Source organism: Podarcis liolepis (assembly GCF_965112155.1).
Source record: "Podarcis liolepis genome assembly, chromosome: Z".
Lineage (NCBI taxonomy): Eukaryota > Metazoa > Chordata > Lepidosauria > Squamata > Lacertidae > Podarcis > Podarcis liolepis.
In genome coordinates this window covers 23,549,097-23,563,377 of record NC_139570.1, presented here as the reverse complement: position 1 = coordinate 23,563,377, position 14,281 = coordinate 23,549,097, and the positions used below count along the sequence as shown (strand labels likewise).

Here is a 14,281-nt window from a genome sequence, read left to right as displayed (position 1 = left end):
CTATTTCTGGTTTTGTTTCCACCCACCTCCCGAATTATTTCTGCCCTACCAGACCCAATGGTCACCAACCACCAGTGTGTGCTCTATCAAGACTAAGGAGGAGGAACCTAACAGCCAAAGCCACCCCCTGAGCTGGACATAAGTAAGCAGGTAGGTGCTGGTTGAGGGCAGACTAAGGTTGCTGGGTCAGTGCGCCATTCATCCTTATTTACATGCCTCCACTGCAGGCTCAGCTGGCATCAGATATGTCACTCTTTTCACCCATTTTCTCTATACCTAGTTGGTTTTCAGAGAGATAGCAGATCTTGACAGTTGACATGTGGACTAAATACAGATTTATGAATGCTTTGTGTAAACAACACATTGTAGATATATCTCCTGGATGATCCACATTGTCTAAATTTATTGTGCATAGAAAATGGCAAGCGATTCTTATCATATGTCTGCCAAGTAGAGAACTCTTCAAAAATAAACAAAGAAGATACAGTATTACATTGAGGGGCAATTGAAGAGAGGGATGTCCTCCCCATATAGAACAGCTTTCCCCTTATTGCTTTTCATGACTTGGAAGTGATATGCTTGGCGTCAACCTTTTCTTTCCCATTTAAACTCTAGTGTCACCAAATATATCAGGATGAATAAACATATTTTGGTGGTCTTTCTGTTGAAGAGTTGTTAGAATTAGTGTTCCTAAACAACATTGAAAGTGATAGTTTTATGAAGTTGGCATGGGGCGCGTTGCTGAATCACTTTTAATATGGTAATGCTTGCAGTTTACAGTGCTGTTAAGTGCAGTTTGGCAGTTGAGTTTACATGAATATTTCATCCACTAAAGGCCATGAGTCCGTAATTATAAATAGACCTTCTCCGACAGAAGGAGACAGATGAGTCCATTGCCAGTAATTTTCCAAGCTAGCAATAAACTGGTTAAAGACCAAGAGCCAATATTTTCCAACTGGACAGAGACATTTGTAGATCACTTTTAAGAGTTGCACAATTTGGTATTAAATATATGCGTGTTGCTTGCAGTACTGATACAGGTTATTCTGACACTTGCTCTTTCATTTTGAAACCACCAATAGTTATTTGTAGACAGTGTCAAGTTACTGGCACCTAGAAGTACACTGTAGAAAACAAATAACCTATGGCAAGTCCTCCTTTTCAACCTTGGTGGCTTCCATTATTGTCAGTAGTCAGTTAATCAAGAGCATCAGGTCGGGACAGACTTGTGTCAATGCTGGAGGGGCATCTGAAACCACGTGGAAGTCATATTTCATCTGTACACAAGCTGGCAAATGTGGCAGGGCCAAAGAGCTGTAAGAATCCAAGCCATTCCTTCATTGGCCCTCTTCATGGTACTTACCTATCCATCCATCCAACAGTGATAAAGTAGTTACAGCAGTTTGTCATCTATGGAATGTTCGGCTCATGGACATAACCATACTAATTCATTACACCATACTAATTCAATGGGACAAGAATTTTATATTGAGTGGCACTGAATAATTAGGCAGGGTGGTCACAGTGGCAGGGTATTGTGGGAACATAGATTTACAAATGGAAAGTTGTACCCATCTAATTTCTACTTGGAGGAGATTCATTGAAATAGTGTCATGTCTATTAATTTCAGTGGGTTGTATGCTACTAAGTCCTGTTTGGAATAGACCCACTAACATGTGTAGTCCTAAATTAATTATGTCATGTAAATTGACTAAAACTTAATGCCCTCCTGGGTTCCTGGTGAGTACCTTGAGTCACTATTGTGATGAAAAGGGATTCTCTAGACTTGTTGCTCAGGGTTCTGGGACCTCTGGACCCAAAGACTTTTTATTCTTAACGGTTGATGTACTGATTTTATCTGCTGGTTGATTGTCTTATTACTGCATTAATTTTGTGAGTTTTATTTTGTTGCAAGCCACTTTGTGAAAGTTATTTCAAGGGTATGGTGTAAATGTCCAAATTAATGGATAGTCATTTGCCAATATCTGTTATGGGTCACTGTGCTTATGAGATATGAAACTCGGTTTCTAATATCCATGACTGACAGTCTACCCTCTTCGACCACACTGCTACAAAAAATGAAGCATGGCTGGAATTGGGATATAGCTGCTGCTGCTGCTTCTTCTTCTTCTTAAAAAAGGTAGAAAACATTTTTTGTGTTGGGGTAGAAATATCCTTGCTAAGATCCTGTCCATCAAAAGAAATAGAAACCATAGTGTCTTTCAGTTTTTAAAATGTGATGCTGTTGGTAACTAAAATTTGACACTAATATGCAAACTGTCAGAAAGTTGATAGATAGCAATAATATTCAAAGGCACTCAAGGGTCCTTGAGAAGTCTGATTTCTTTGGTCAAATTTTCCAGCTGAAATGCAATTGTAGGTTTCCTAAATCACTTAATTTGAGGGACATTAATAATGCTGCTGGCTATGATAAGATATCACAGAGCGATTGAGCTCTCCAGTTTATCTTCTTGCTGTTTCAACTTCTGTGAGTTATACACACCAAGACATATAAGTTTCTAAAAATTGAATCTGATTCTTTAATCAAAATCTCCAAGAGCAGCATCAACTTCCCCTGGTGTCATCTTGAACCACTGCTTTCAGAGTTCTGCCACAAGATCTGTTCAAAATTTAACATTCCAACACTTTCAGGGCTAATATTTGGAAGCCTATTAACAAAAATAAATTAGGTATGGTTTTTATATGTAAAAATACAGAAGTATTTACAGATAAGGCAGGTGTGGACAACTGAAAAAAGTAATATCCAGCAAAGTTGTACAGTGGTACCTCAGGATGCGAACGAGATCTGTTCCGGAGCCCCGTTCGCATCCCGAACGGAACGCAAGACGCAACGGCGCATCTGCGCATGCGTGGGTCGCGTTTCACCGCTTCCGAGCATGCGCATGATGTCATTTTGAGCGCCTGCACATGCGCGAGCGGTGAAACCCAGAAGTAACGCACTCCGTTACTTCCTGGTTGCCGCAGAGTGCAACTCGAATGCGCTCAACCGGAAGCACATTCAACTCGAGGTATGACTGTATTCAGAATAGAACCATTGAACTCAATTACTTAAGTAAATTGATTTCAATAAACCTAATCTGTATATGACTAACACTGGATAGCACCCCAAGTTTCTAGTTATATTACCATTCTGAAGTGTGTGTGTGTGTGTGCACGCGCGCGCATGAGAGAGACTCCTGTCTTTCCCATATCAATATATTCAGCATTCAATCAAATAAATTTGAATTTCCACAACTGCAGGGAGGCCGAAACAATATGGAAATGAGTAGTCCCAGGGTTCCAAAGCCTCTTTTGGTAATTAGGCAAGGCTAGGACAGAGGTACTGAGTTCAGGAGCTAGGGCTCAGGAGCATAGTTAGCAACCCTGAAGCTGAGATAGGAGGAACATTTTGACAGTCATGGATCTTATAGCCTGGCTTAGAAAGTTAATACCAAAGTGCTGTCCTATGTCTGGATAGTTAAAGGTCCAGTGCAGTCATTGGTTCCTTCTATGCAACAGGGTTTTGAGCTGCAGAAACGTCTTTGGAGAAAACTCCGGAAGGCTTTACTGATCCACTGAGATCCTTTAATCAGAGCCCAATGGCAGAGGCACCTCCTTGAGTTTCAGGGGATTGAGTTCAGATTCAAGTGTTGACAGATTTATTCCAGAAGGACTGGGGAGTGAATCCGTACCTTCCTCAGAGCTACTATTGCTCTAAGATTGTATATCTGAGAAGCTGCATTGCTCTTCTAAATGCAATAGACAACACAATGTTTGTGTGTGGTTCACTGAATGCTGGCTTATTCCTCTCAGCTATCTTAATAGGAAATGTAAACTTGCTGTGCAAGTGCATAATGTTTGTTAAAGAAAAAGAACAGCACCACGGCTGAGTTGGGTAAGGGCACTTAAAGGCTTGTTTGCCCTCTTAGAAGCTATGGAAAGACATGCTGAGGTGCTCTTTCAGGTGTTACTTCACTACTAAGCAATAACTGCAGGCCATTCCCAGTTGGTGGGAAAGAGACAGCATGTCAGATAGCAAATAAAAGAAGGAAAGGTAGCCAATTCTCACCTTGTCAGAATCATGGTGACTTATTCTCGTGAAGACCACAGAAGTGAAGCAGCTCCTAATTATATTGGAGATCATTTCCTCACCCCTACAGTCTTGTATTTCACCCTCGATCTTATAATCCAGTACAAGACTAAAAATGTAAGGAGAGTTGGTGCTGGAAGAGGGGCTTTGTTCCTCATTCAGTCGAAACATGAAATGTTTACAGTGGGTGGTAGATACCAGGAAGACAAACTTCAGAAAGGGGTGCTCAGTTCCCATACTGATTTTACAACCAATCCCTTTCCCTTAGCAAACTTCAGTTTCAAAGACTGTCTTGTGACTGTTTAAAGTGGCATGATGGTGCTTTAAATGTACAATGTAGATGGGGCCTCACTTTATTATTAAATATTTATTTATATTCTGACTTTTTCCCTGATGGGACTCAGTATGGCTTACAGAGAAAAACAATAATCAATAAAAAGAAAAGGAAAAGGAAAATCAATAATTAAAAACAATTAAAAACTGCTCCCCGACCTGCTCTTTGGGGCTGGCGGTGGGGGGAAGCCGGGCTTCCCCCCGCCAGCCCCAAAGAGCAGGTTGAAAGGAAACCGAAGCCTCCAGAGCACAGCGGGAACTCTCACCGCCCTCCGGAGGCTTTGGGTTGCCTTCACTGAATGCACTGAACGCATCTTGTTTTAGAGGGGGAGAACAAGAGAAAAAAAATCTCCCCCTCTCTGCGCAGCGCCCCTTCAGCGAAGCGGCAGGAGAAATGGAAGGGGCTCCGTTTCTCCTGCCGCTTCACTGAAGGGGTGCTGCGCAGAGAGGGGGATAATTTTTTTTTCTTGCTCTCCCCCTCTAAAACAAGGTGCGTCCTAAGGTCGGGTGCGTCCTATAGAGCGAAAAATACGGTACATATATAAAATCTGTTTAGAACATAAAAATGAGTACAATATAAACAGTGTGGCACCAGCTCTTTCATTAAAAGCAGTTGGAACAAGAGGGTCTTCACCTGCCAGCAAAAGGACAGCAAGGAGGGAGCCAGTCTAGCTTCTCTAGGGAGAGAATTCCAGAGTATGGGAGCAGCCACCAAGAAGGTCCTTTTTTTCTTTCCTTCCCCCCCCCCTTTTTTTGCTTTAGAGCTCTGCCAGACAGCTGCTGCTAGCCATTCAAAACTTGAGTAATGAGTCTGTAACTGTGTGATGAGTCAACACTTATTCCACCAGTGTAGGCTCAAGGCACATGGGAGACATTTATTCCACAGCCCCAATCAATCTGCCCCTGAGTCATGTTCTTCAGTGCAGTTCATGACAGGCCCAGCTCAGGTAGTGTCTCCTGTGTTGAGAGAAGCCTCTTTTATCTAGGGGAAGCCTCCGTTAAAAGGAAGGGGGAGACAAATCTTGCTAACTTCCCTCCCTCATGTCATCTCCCACACAGTTCTGACAGGTCCCCCAACTCTCTGGAGAAGGAGGGGCAGAAGGGGGGGGTATTAGCTGGAGGGGCAATTGCCATAATCTGTTTCCCTTTTGTTCTGTAAATAGAGCCATCCAATGGATGACAGAGTCTTCCATCACTCTGAGGAATACCAGTGAATACAATATCTTTTGGTGTCTTCTTCAAAAATGCTTGATTTCTTGCTTTAAAGGCAGTAAATATTTAATGAGTGTCCGTTGTTATTTATTATTATATTTAATGAGTGTCCAGTGTTATTTATTATTAAATGATGGGTAATCTGGTAAAAAGAAAAATACTCCTCTAGTCTCTGCCAAAGCAACACAGAAATAAGTTTTAAATGGGAAAGGGCACCATTACATTGCAGCTACTTATCAGAAAATTAGTGCAATTAAAAGTGGTGTTTAAAGGAATGAAATGTGATTACTTAACCAAAACCATTAGGTGAAAAGTGCAGGAAAGTGGGTTTCAGCTAAACATCGGACTGTGGTTAAAGCAGCAAAATTCTAATGACGCTTGAGCAATTTGCTGTTTGTGAATTCCAATACTAACGAACTGTAAATTGTTTTAACTGACTATTACTTTATTATTACATTGTTGTAAGTCATCCTGAGACCTTATAGTGAAGGGTGGGAATGTAATTATTATCATTATTAAGCTGATCTGACTACAACTCTGAGCATAATGCGTAGGTCAGAAAGGAGCTGTCCATAACATCACATTTCTCCAAATGTTGATGCAGTTCCTGGATACAAAGTGTATCAACATGTTTTAATAATCTATTATTTTGAGATTATTTTTGTTTAGAAATGCATATGGTGAGGTGGGGAAAATGCCTATTTAAATGTGAGTGCCTGTGTGGATGCCTATTTAAATATAAACGTGAATGCTTGTGTGGGTTGTTGTTGTTTTAAAAAAAATCAGATTAATATAGAAATGGGAAGGGATGGGTTTGCTTTTTAAAAACTGAAAATTGCACAGATGTGTAATAGACTGATTCGTTCATCCCTGCAAAATTCCTTTTACAATTTCTATACACTATTATCAAAATGGGAACATTAATACATTAATGGTGGTGCTGACAGCAGCAGAAGAAATATGAAGCCTCTAACACAACATTTTGTGATTTGAACAGGTATTCCATCAACAGCATCTTGAGGGCTGGCTTTTATCAACCTATTCACGAGGACACATTTCCAAGTCATTTTGTCCAACTGTGTGATTTTCATTAACTTATGACACCTCTGACCAGGGATTCTTGAGCTTTGTTTAAATGTCCCAATAGCTCCTTCTCAACAGTTACACCTCCAACTAACCATCCTTCGAGAAAAGAGGGGGGGAAATATCTCCCTCTTTCTCTGTGACTTAATAAGAAAGAATGTATGAACTACATTAGGTATAACTGAAAAGCAATTCAGACAGAAGGTGATTGTGGACTTGAGAAGGTCTTGCTTGAATTCCCTTTGTAAATGAACCTCTTTATCACACTTTTTTATTCTGGATAGAAGCCATAATCTGTATTGCTGACATCATCAAACACATATATTCAGTATGACTAGCTTGCCTTCCATCTGTCATACTTGTGAATTTATTCTTGGTAGCCTAAGGGATAAAGTCATTGCAATGGAAATACTGTAAGATCACACTCTTGACTTCAGGCTCCTTATTCTTCATGGATAAGGAATGCCACTTAAGGAATGCCAAAATGTAAAGTGTAGGATCCCCTAATTTTAATGTGCCTGTGTTGAATTGCCAATTATTAAAATTGTTCAGCATTTGGGAGTGGGGCAATGAAAGCTTTCATTGATTATAGTCACAGATTAAAATCCCACCTCATTTGCATTGTGAAATTTATTGGGAAGGGGGACAAAAAGGAAAGGCTAATATGGAAGTGATGGAGGGCACTTGAAGTGCCCAGTGGCTACTACTAACAATGATTGTATGTTATTTACAGGGTCAAAGATAGCTTGTCTTTGACTGCCAGTTGCTGGGGAACAATAGCAAGAGCACATTGTACTGACCTCCTACTTCTGGACTTCCCATCTGTCTAGCCTCTGCGGGGGCAGAATGCTGAATTAGATAGACCTTTGATTTGGTCCTACTGGGTTTTTCTTGTGCTCGAGCTCTTCCTATAGCCTGTGGTCGAGCCGTGTTCAACTCACATCTCTCCATAAGCAATTAAAGTGAGAGCTCACTTTTAAAAGCTCCCCTTTTTATTACTCACAGCATCCTCAAGTATAATTGTAACAGAGGATGGTGATGATAGATAATTAAAGAATTATGCACACAGCAGATGTTTCCAGACAATCTGAAAAATCCCTAGCAGACATGTCATAGTGGGTTGCTGAAACATAATTCTCTATGCTATGTGTAGGAACTTTGGGTTTGGTGTTCCACCATTTATGCTCTAGACAGCTTTTTCTGTCTTTGTCTATCTCTCTCTGTTCATCAGACCCAAATAATGGGTTCTTGTTCAGTGTCTGAATATGGATACCACTTTGTGCATCCTTTTACACTTTACAAATCATTATGTAAGCCAGTCCATGTGGAAGGTTTTGATTTTTAAAAAACTGTGAATATATGGTTACAAAGTAAGAAGCAGATTTGCCATCAGATGGAAGCTGTTTGACCCACTTACCGGAATATTTCAGATTACGTGTACATTGTCTGAAGGTGAACACTAATGCCAGTCTCTAGTCTGTTTCTGAGTCTGTTTGCAATTCAAATTGCCATCCATTATCTTCGAAGCCTTAAGTAGTTGGTGTCAACATATTGAGGCTCACCTCCAACCGTGTGTTCCTACCCACCTACTCAGATCTTCAATGCAGGCCCTGTTCTGAGCCTCACCAATGCATGGTTTGTTGGCAGGCAGGACAGAGTACCTCAGTTATAGCACCCAGAATGCTTCCAGGTGACCTGTTTATTGAGCATTCATCCTGATTTGTTTATAGGGAGATTAAATGATGTTGGCTATTTAGTAAGTATTTGTCATGAAAATATTTATTTATTTGCAGGGCTATTAGATGATGTTGGCTATATAATGAGCATTCCTTCTGATTTGTTTGCAAGGAAGTTAAATTATGTTGCTTCATAACATAGGTAATCCCACATTTTGCAATGCATTTTCCCTTCACTTTCCCCACCACAACAAACATAAACTTTTGAGCAAGTAGTTTTGTTGCAGAGGACCTCCCAATCACCAATAATTCTACAGCCTGAATTTTCTGGTTTTGACTGAATCCCATCTGAATGTAGCAAGTCTGGAAGTGTCCTCAGAGTATGGAATTCTGATCTGGAAGATTCATCTGACCCCTTCCCTGATTATCTTGCCAGGAAGGGGAACATGTGACCCTCCAAATATTGTTCAATTCCCATCTTCCCTGGCCATTAGCCATGCTGGTTGTGGCTGATGGGAGTTGGAAACCACTGGTATCTGGAGGGTCACAGCATGGAAGTTGGACTGTCTACTCCCTCTTTTTCTAAATAAACACAAAATAAGCTGTTATCATTTGTGCCACCTAAATATATGTGTACATTGCCTAACATTTAGATATACATCCCAAACTTGGTATCCTCCAGATGTTTGATTGACCTTGTTATTCAAAACATTTGGAGGGCATCAGGGTGGAGGAGGCTGACTTAGACTGCAATCCTAACTTCATTTACCAGGGATAAGCCCCAATGAATTCAACAGAGTTTGCTACTGACCCACTTGTTGTAGAATCAAACTACTTTGCAAATTCTCACTTTACAGTGTTGAAAGATGCTTTGAAAGCAATCTGGTACTATAGAGTCTCTCTCAACATGTCATTTTCATTGTTATGTTCTTCAGGAAAAAGAGTTTCTGTCTCTGAAGCTGGATCTGAAGTTGAAGCAGGTTGGAAATTAATACCCGAAAGCACAATGAAAAGAGGTAACCTTAAATTTACCAATATAAGGTCAGAATTTGAAATGGTTGAAAGCTTGAGGGGGAGAGATAACAGGAGACACACACACACACACACACACACACACACTGCATTCATTGATCTCAATATGTGCTGTGTTGTTGGTGGTGATGCAGATACAGGCATAAGTATATTGTTATCAGCTTCCTAAACAGTATTTCTATAACACAGCTATAAGATTTTCCCCACTTAAACGTATCCTTGAGACGATACTTCCACAATGACATCAAGACAAATTAATAGAATGATTATACAATGCCTTATGCTTTTTCCTTTAGCTTATACTTGAGTGTCATTGTCACCTATGATTCACAGCCTCTTTGGGTGCATTGTATACAGTAGCAGTGCATGGTGAAGTAGGGCAGCATTTTATTTTATTGCTCTTGCTTCCTGAATAAAAAGTATGGTGATGGCGAAGCCAATGCAACATGGTTGCACAAGAGGGACAGCCACTGTCAATCAGATAGTACAGCAAGTGCAGCTACATGCCCCTCCCTGCTGCCACCCCAGTCCAGGCAAACAGTGGTGACACAGGTGTTGAGAGGGTGGCATCATTCTACCAAATGCACCACTACTGATCATATATGTGCATGACTGAATGGACTTCCTTCAGCAGTACTGGATGCAGTGGTGGAGCGTATGCTTCTGCCACCCTGGGTGCATTCGCAGGGAGCACCCCCAAGGGGCGCAAGGCATGGAAAAAGCCCACTGCAGCTTGCCGTAGCCCAGTAGAGGAGAGGGGCAGCAGCTCTCTGTTGCCAACTTTCCACTCCGCCCCCAGGTCAGAAATGACCTGGAAGTGGAGCTGCAGTTGGATACAAGGAAGCTGCCTCAACAGCTCCCTCACACGCCGAAGCCAGGCTCTGATGGTGGGGGCACCTGGTTGCTCCACCTCCAAAAAATGCACCCAGGGCAATGGCCCCTTTAGTACCCCCCCCACACACACACACTATGCCACTGGCTGGAAGGTCATTGTAAGAGAATCCCATTGCAAAACCAGATGTGTACACGACATAGAGAGAGCGTGATTCAGGTAGGCCGTGTTGGCCTGATGCATCAAAATAAGTAAATAAATTTAAAAATTGTCCAGTAGCGCCTTAGAGACCAACTAAGTTTGTTCTGGGTATAAGCTTTCGTGTGCATGCACACTTCTTCAGATACCAGATAGAGAGAAACAGAAGTGCTGGAACTGTTGCTCATGTATCATCATTTTGCTCTTGGTACAGAGTGAGTAACTTCAAGAGTTAATTACTCCATTCTTACTTATAGTTTATTAGGTGGCTAATCTGAAAATTCTGATTGAGCTTGGTAATTTTAGTTTCTCAGTAGTGTTCTTCCACTTGTATTTTTACTCAGATTGCAGTGACTGGTGTTTTAATTTCGTTTGGCAATTTTACCTGTTTAGTTGTTTGAGTATGTATTGTTTCTTCTAACTCGCATTTCAAAGGCCAGTTGCTGATGCAAAGAAGTACCGTATTTTTTGCTCTACAAGACTCACTTTTCCCCTCCTAAAAAGTAAGGGGAAATGTGTGTGCATCTTATGGAGCGAATGCAGGCTGTGCAGCTATCCCAGAAGCCAGAACAGCAAGAGGGATTGCTGCTTTCACCTCTTGCTGTTCTGGCTTCTGAGATTCAGAATATTTTTTTTCTTGTTTTCCTCCTCCAAAAACTACCTTAGGTGTGTCTTGTGGTCTGGTGCGTCTTATAGAGCGTAAAATACAATACCTGCCTGCCTACTGTACTTACCTGCCTATCCAGCTATCTATCTACGATCAGCTGCCTCCAGGGTCCAATACCATGCTATCATCTTCAGGCCAGTAATTTCCAGCAGATAAAGTAAAATGGGGAAGAGAAAGATCCTACTCACAGCCCATTGTTGCCCACTCATATTCCATGATTGTGGAAAAAAAATCTGAACCACTAACATTAAGAAAGAAAGCAAAACAGCATAACATTCACAATGTGACTTCAGGTCTCTAGCAGCAGCAGCAGCAGCAGCAGCCATGCTGCTCATGATCCGCTTTGGAGATTGTACCCCATACAGCTCACATCCATAAAAATGGTTTGCTCCACCGTGTTCTTCCAGGAGAGAGGGGGAGTCGAGATTTTTCTGAGTTTTCTGCAGATCTGCTGTCTAATGAGATAAGAAAGCCTTCAAGTCTCCAGTTTTTATTTTCTCTAATGATTGTTGTTGTTGTTGTTTTGTTTTGTCTTGTTTTTTGTTTGTTTTATTAATGACTGTCTTTGCTTCTTTTCTTTTCTTCCTGTGGAAGTGATGATGGCACCATGTGCTGTTCCCATTAGTTCCAAGGGATGAACAATAAAGGGAAAGCCAGGAGAGGGATGGCTAACTGTTGCAGGTTGATGAAATTTCCCCCTTGGCAGTCGTAACACTGAGGCATCATATTGCCCAGTGTTTCATCGTTTGACATGCAGGCATTGCAATGTGATCTTGGCAGTAGAATGATGAAAATGATAAAAAGGAGCCTGATCTTAGCTTCCTAGAAGATAACTACCAAGCTTCTCCAAATGTTTATAAAGCTTGTCCAATGGTCAGGATGTGTGCCTTTGATTTTTCTTTTTCCTTTAATGAGATATGCTTACCATTCCTAATCATTATTGCATGTGTTACAAAGATTTAACTGTAACCATGATGAAAGAGTAACTCTTTGCTGGACTTGCACTTTAGTTAGGAGGGCAATGGGAGCTGAAGTTTTTCTATCTTCATACAGAGTGTTTGCTCCTTTTTATAAAGTTAGCTATTCAAAAATACCACACAGAAAGTCAATGGGGACCATGAAGAATATAATAAACAGTGGACGTTATTGCTGGAAATAGCAATACAATCTATAGTAACAGGAATGCATAAAAGTGTGTACTGTATGATATAAATTGCAACAATGCTACATAAAAACACATGTGAGAGAGACTCATATTGTAGTCAAAAGGCCACTGAATGAACTGAATATACAGAATTCCCCTATGGAGCTGAATCTTAGATGAGAATATTGTGGGATTGCTTTTATACATACATACACACACACACACACACACACACACACACACACACACACACACGACCTTGACAGATTAGAGAACTGGGCCAAAACAAACAAGATGAACTTTAACAGGGAGAAATGTAAAGTATTGCACTTGGGCAAAAAAAATGAGAGGAACAAATACAAGATGGGTGACACCTGGCTTGAGAGCAGTACATGTGAAAAGGATCTAGGAGTCTTGGTTGACCACAAACTTGACATGAGCCAACAGTGTGATGCGGCAGCTAAAAAAGCCAATGCAATTCTGGGCTGCATCAATAGGAGTATAGCATCTAGATCAAGGGAAGTAATAGTGCCACTGTATTCTGCTCTGGTCAGACCTCACCTGGAGTACTGTGTCCAGTTCTGGGCACCACAGTTCAAGAAGGACACTGACAAACTGGAACATGTCCAGAGGAGGGCAACCAAAATGGTCAAAGGCCTGGAAACGATGCCTTATGAGGAACGGCTAAGGGAGCTGGGCATGTTTAGCCTGGAGAAGAGGAGGTTAAGGGGTGATATGATAGCCATGTTCAAATATATAAAAGGATGTCACATAGAGGAGGGAGAAAGGTTGTTTTCTGCTGCTCCAGAGAAGCGGACACGGAGCAATGGATCCAAACTACAAGAAAGAAGATTCCACCTAAACATTAGGAAGAACTTCCTGACAGTAAGAGCTGTTCGACAGTGGAATTTGCTGCCAAGGAGTGTGGTGGAGTCTCCTACTTTGGAGGTCTTTAAGCAGAGGCTTGACAACCATATGTCAGGAGTGCTCTGATGGTGTTTCCTGCTTGGCAGGGGGTTGGACTCGATGGCCCTTGTGGTCTCTTCCAACTCTATGATTCTATGATAAATATACATACATATACACAGTGGTAACTTGGTTTGCAGCCGTTTTGGATTACAACCACGTCAAAGTGTGTGTTCCTTTTTTTGGATTACAACCTTTTTTTATTATTACGACCCTTTTTTGGGGGTGGGGAGGCCCCATTGGCAAAAGCGCGTCTTGGGTTACAACCTGTTTTGGTTTACAACCGGACCTCCAGAACGGATTGTGGTTGCAAAACAAGGTACCACTGTACAGTGAATGTTATTGGAAATAGCAATAGTAATTTTTTACTTTGTTTATGGGCCTCATAGACTCTTTCTGTATATTGTATATTAGTGGGGGGAGGATCTCCTTTTGTCTTTGTGTATAAAGTTTACTACATATTTTTCTTTCCAGTGTTGCCTCCAGAGACTCCTCAAATCCCTGCAAGCCCTTCAGTCCTGGGCTAGCCAGTGTCCATGCTCCATGTCTGGAGTAATCAACATGGTATTTTCCAGTTATTGTGGACAACAACTCCCATTAGCCTTATCCAGGAAGGCCAGTTGTCAAAGATGTTCAGAGCTGCAGTCCAGCAACCTCTGGAGGGTACCATGTCAACTACCCCTCCTTTGTTCAGCAGCTTGAGAAAACTTTGGTATCTTTACAGGTATTTAGTATTCTTAGAAACTTCAGCATCAATTGTAGAAAGCAAGCCAAGGAATTGGAAATACAAAGTTAGTCAAGGAAATACAATTTGTTCCTTAATATATATGAACCAGCGCTCAATATTCAGTGAAAGCAGAAGGCTAAGATAATGTCTCACATAAATAGACCATGGCATAAACCTTCCAAATATAGGCAAGAGGTGAATATATTTGATGAAACACTTTACAGGAGACAAAAAAGCAAGCCATGTGTTGTGGTTAAAAGGTTGAGGAATTCCACATGCTCTCTATCCTGCAGCCATTTACCCCTCGATACTTTAATTATT

General features: G+C 41.2%; 1 long non-coding RNA gene across 1 annotated transcript in view; it reads left to right on the top strand.

The window, feature by feature from the left end:
- Positions 1 to 13,946, top strand: part of LOC310698149 — a 196,295-nt gene extending 182,349 nt beyond the window's left edge. The window contains exons 3-4 of the long non-coding RNA XR_014521358.1: positions 9,330 to 9,410; positions 13,708 to 13,946. This is a non-coding gene — a long non-coding RNA (uncharacterized lncRNA). The remainder of the gene's footprint in view (positions 1 to 9,329; positions 9,411 to 13,707) is intronic.
- The last annotated feature ends 335 nt before the right edge of the window (positions 13,947 to 14,281 follow it).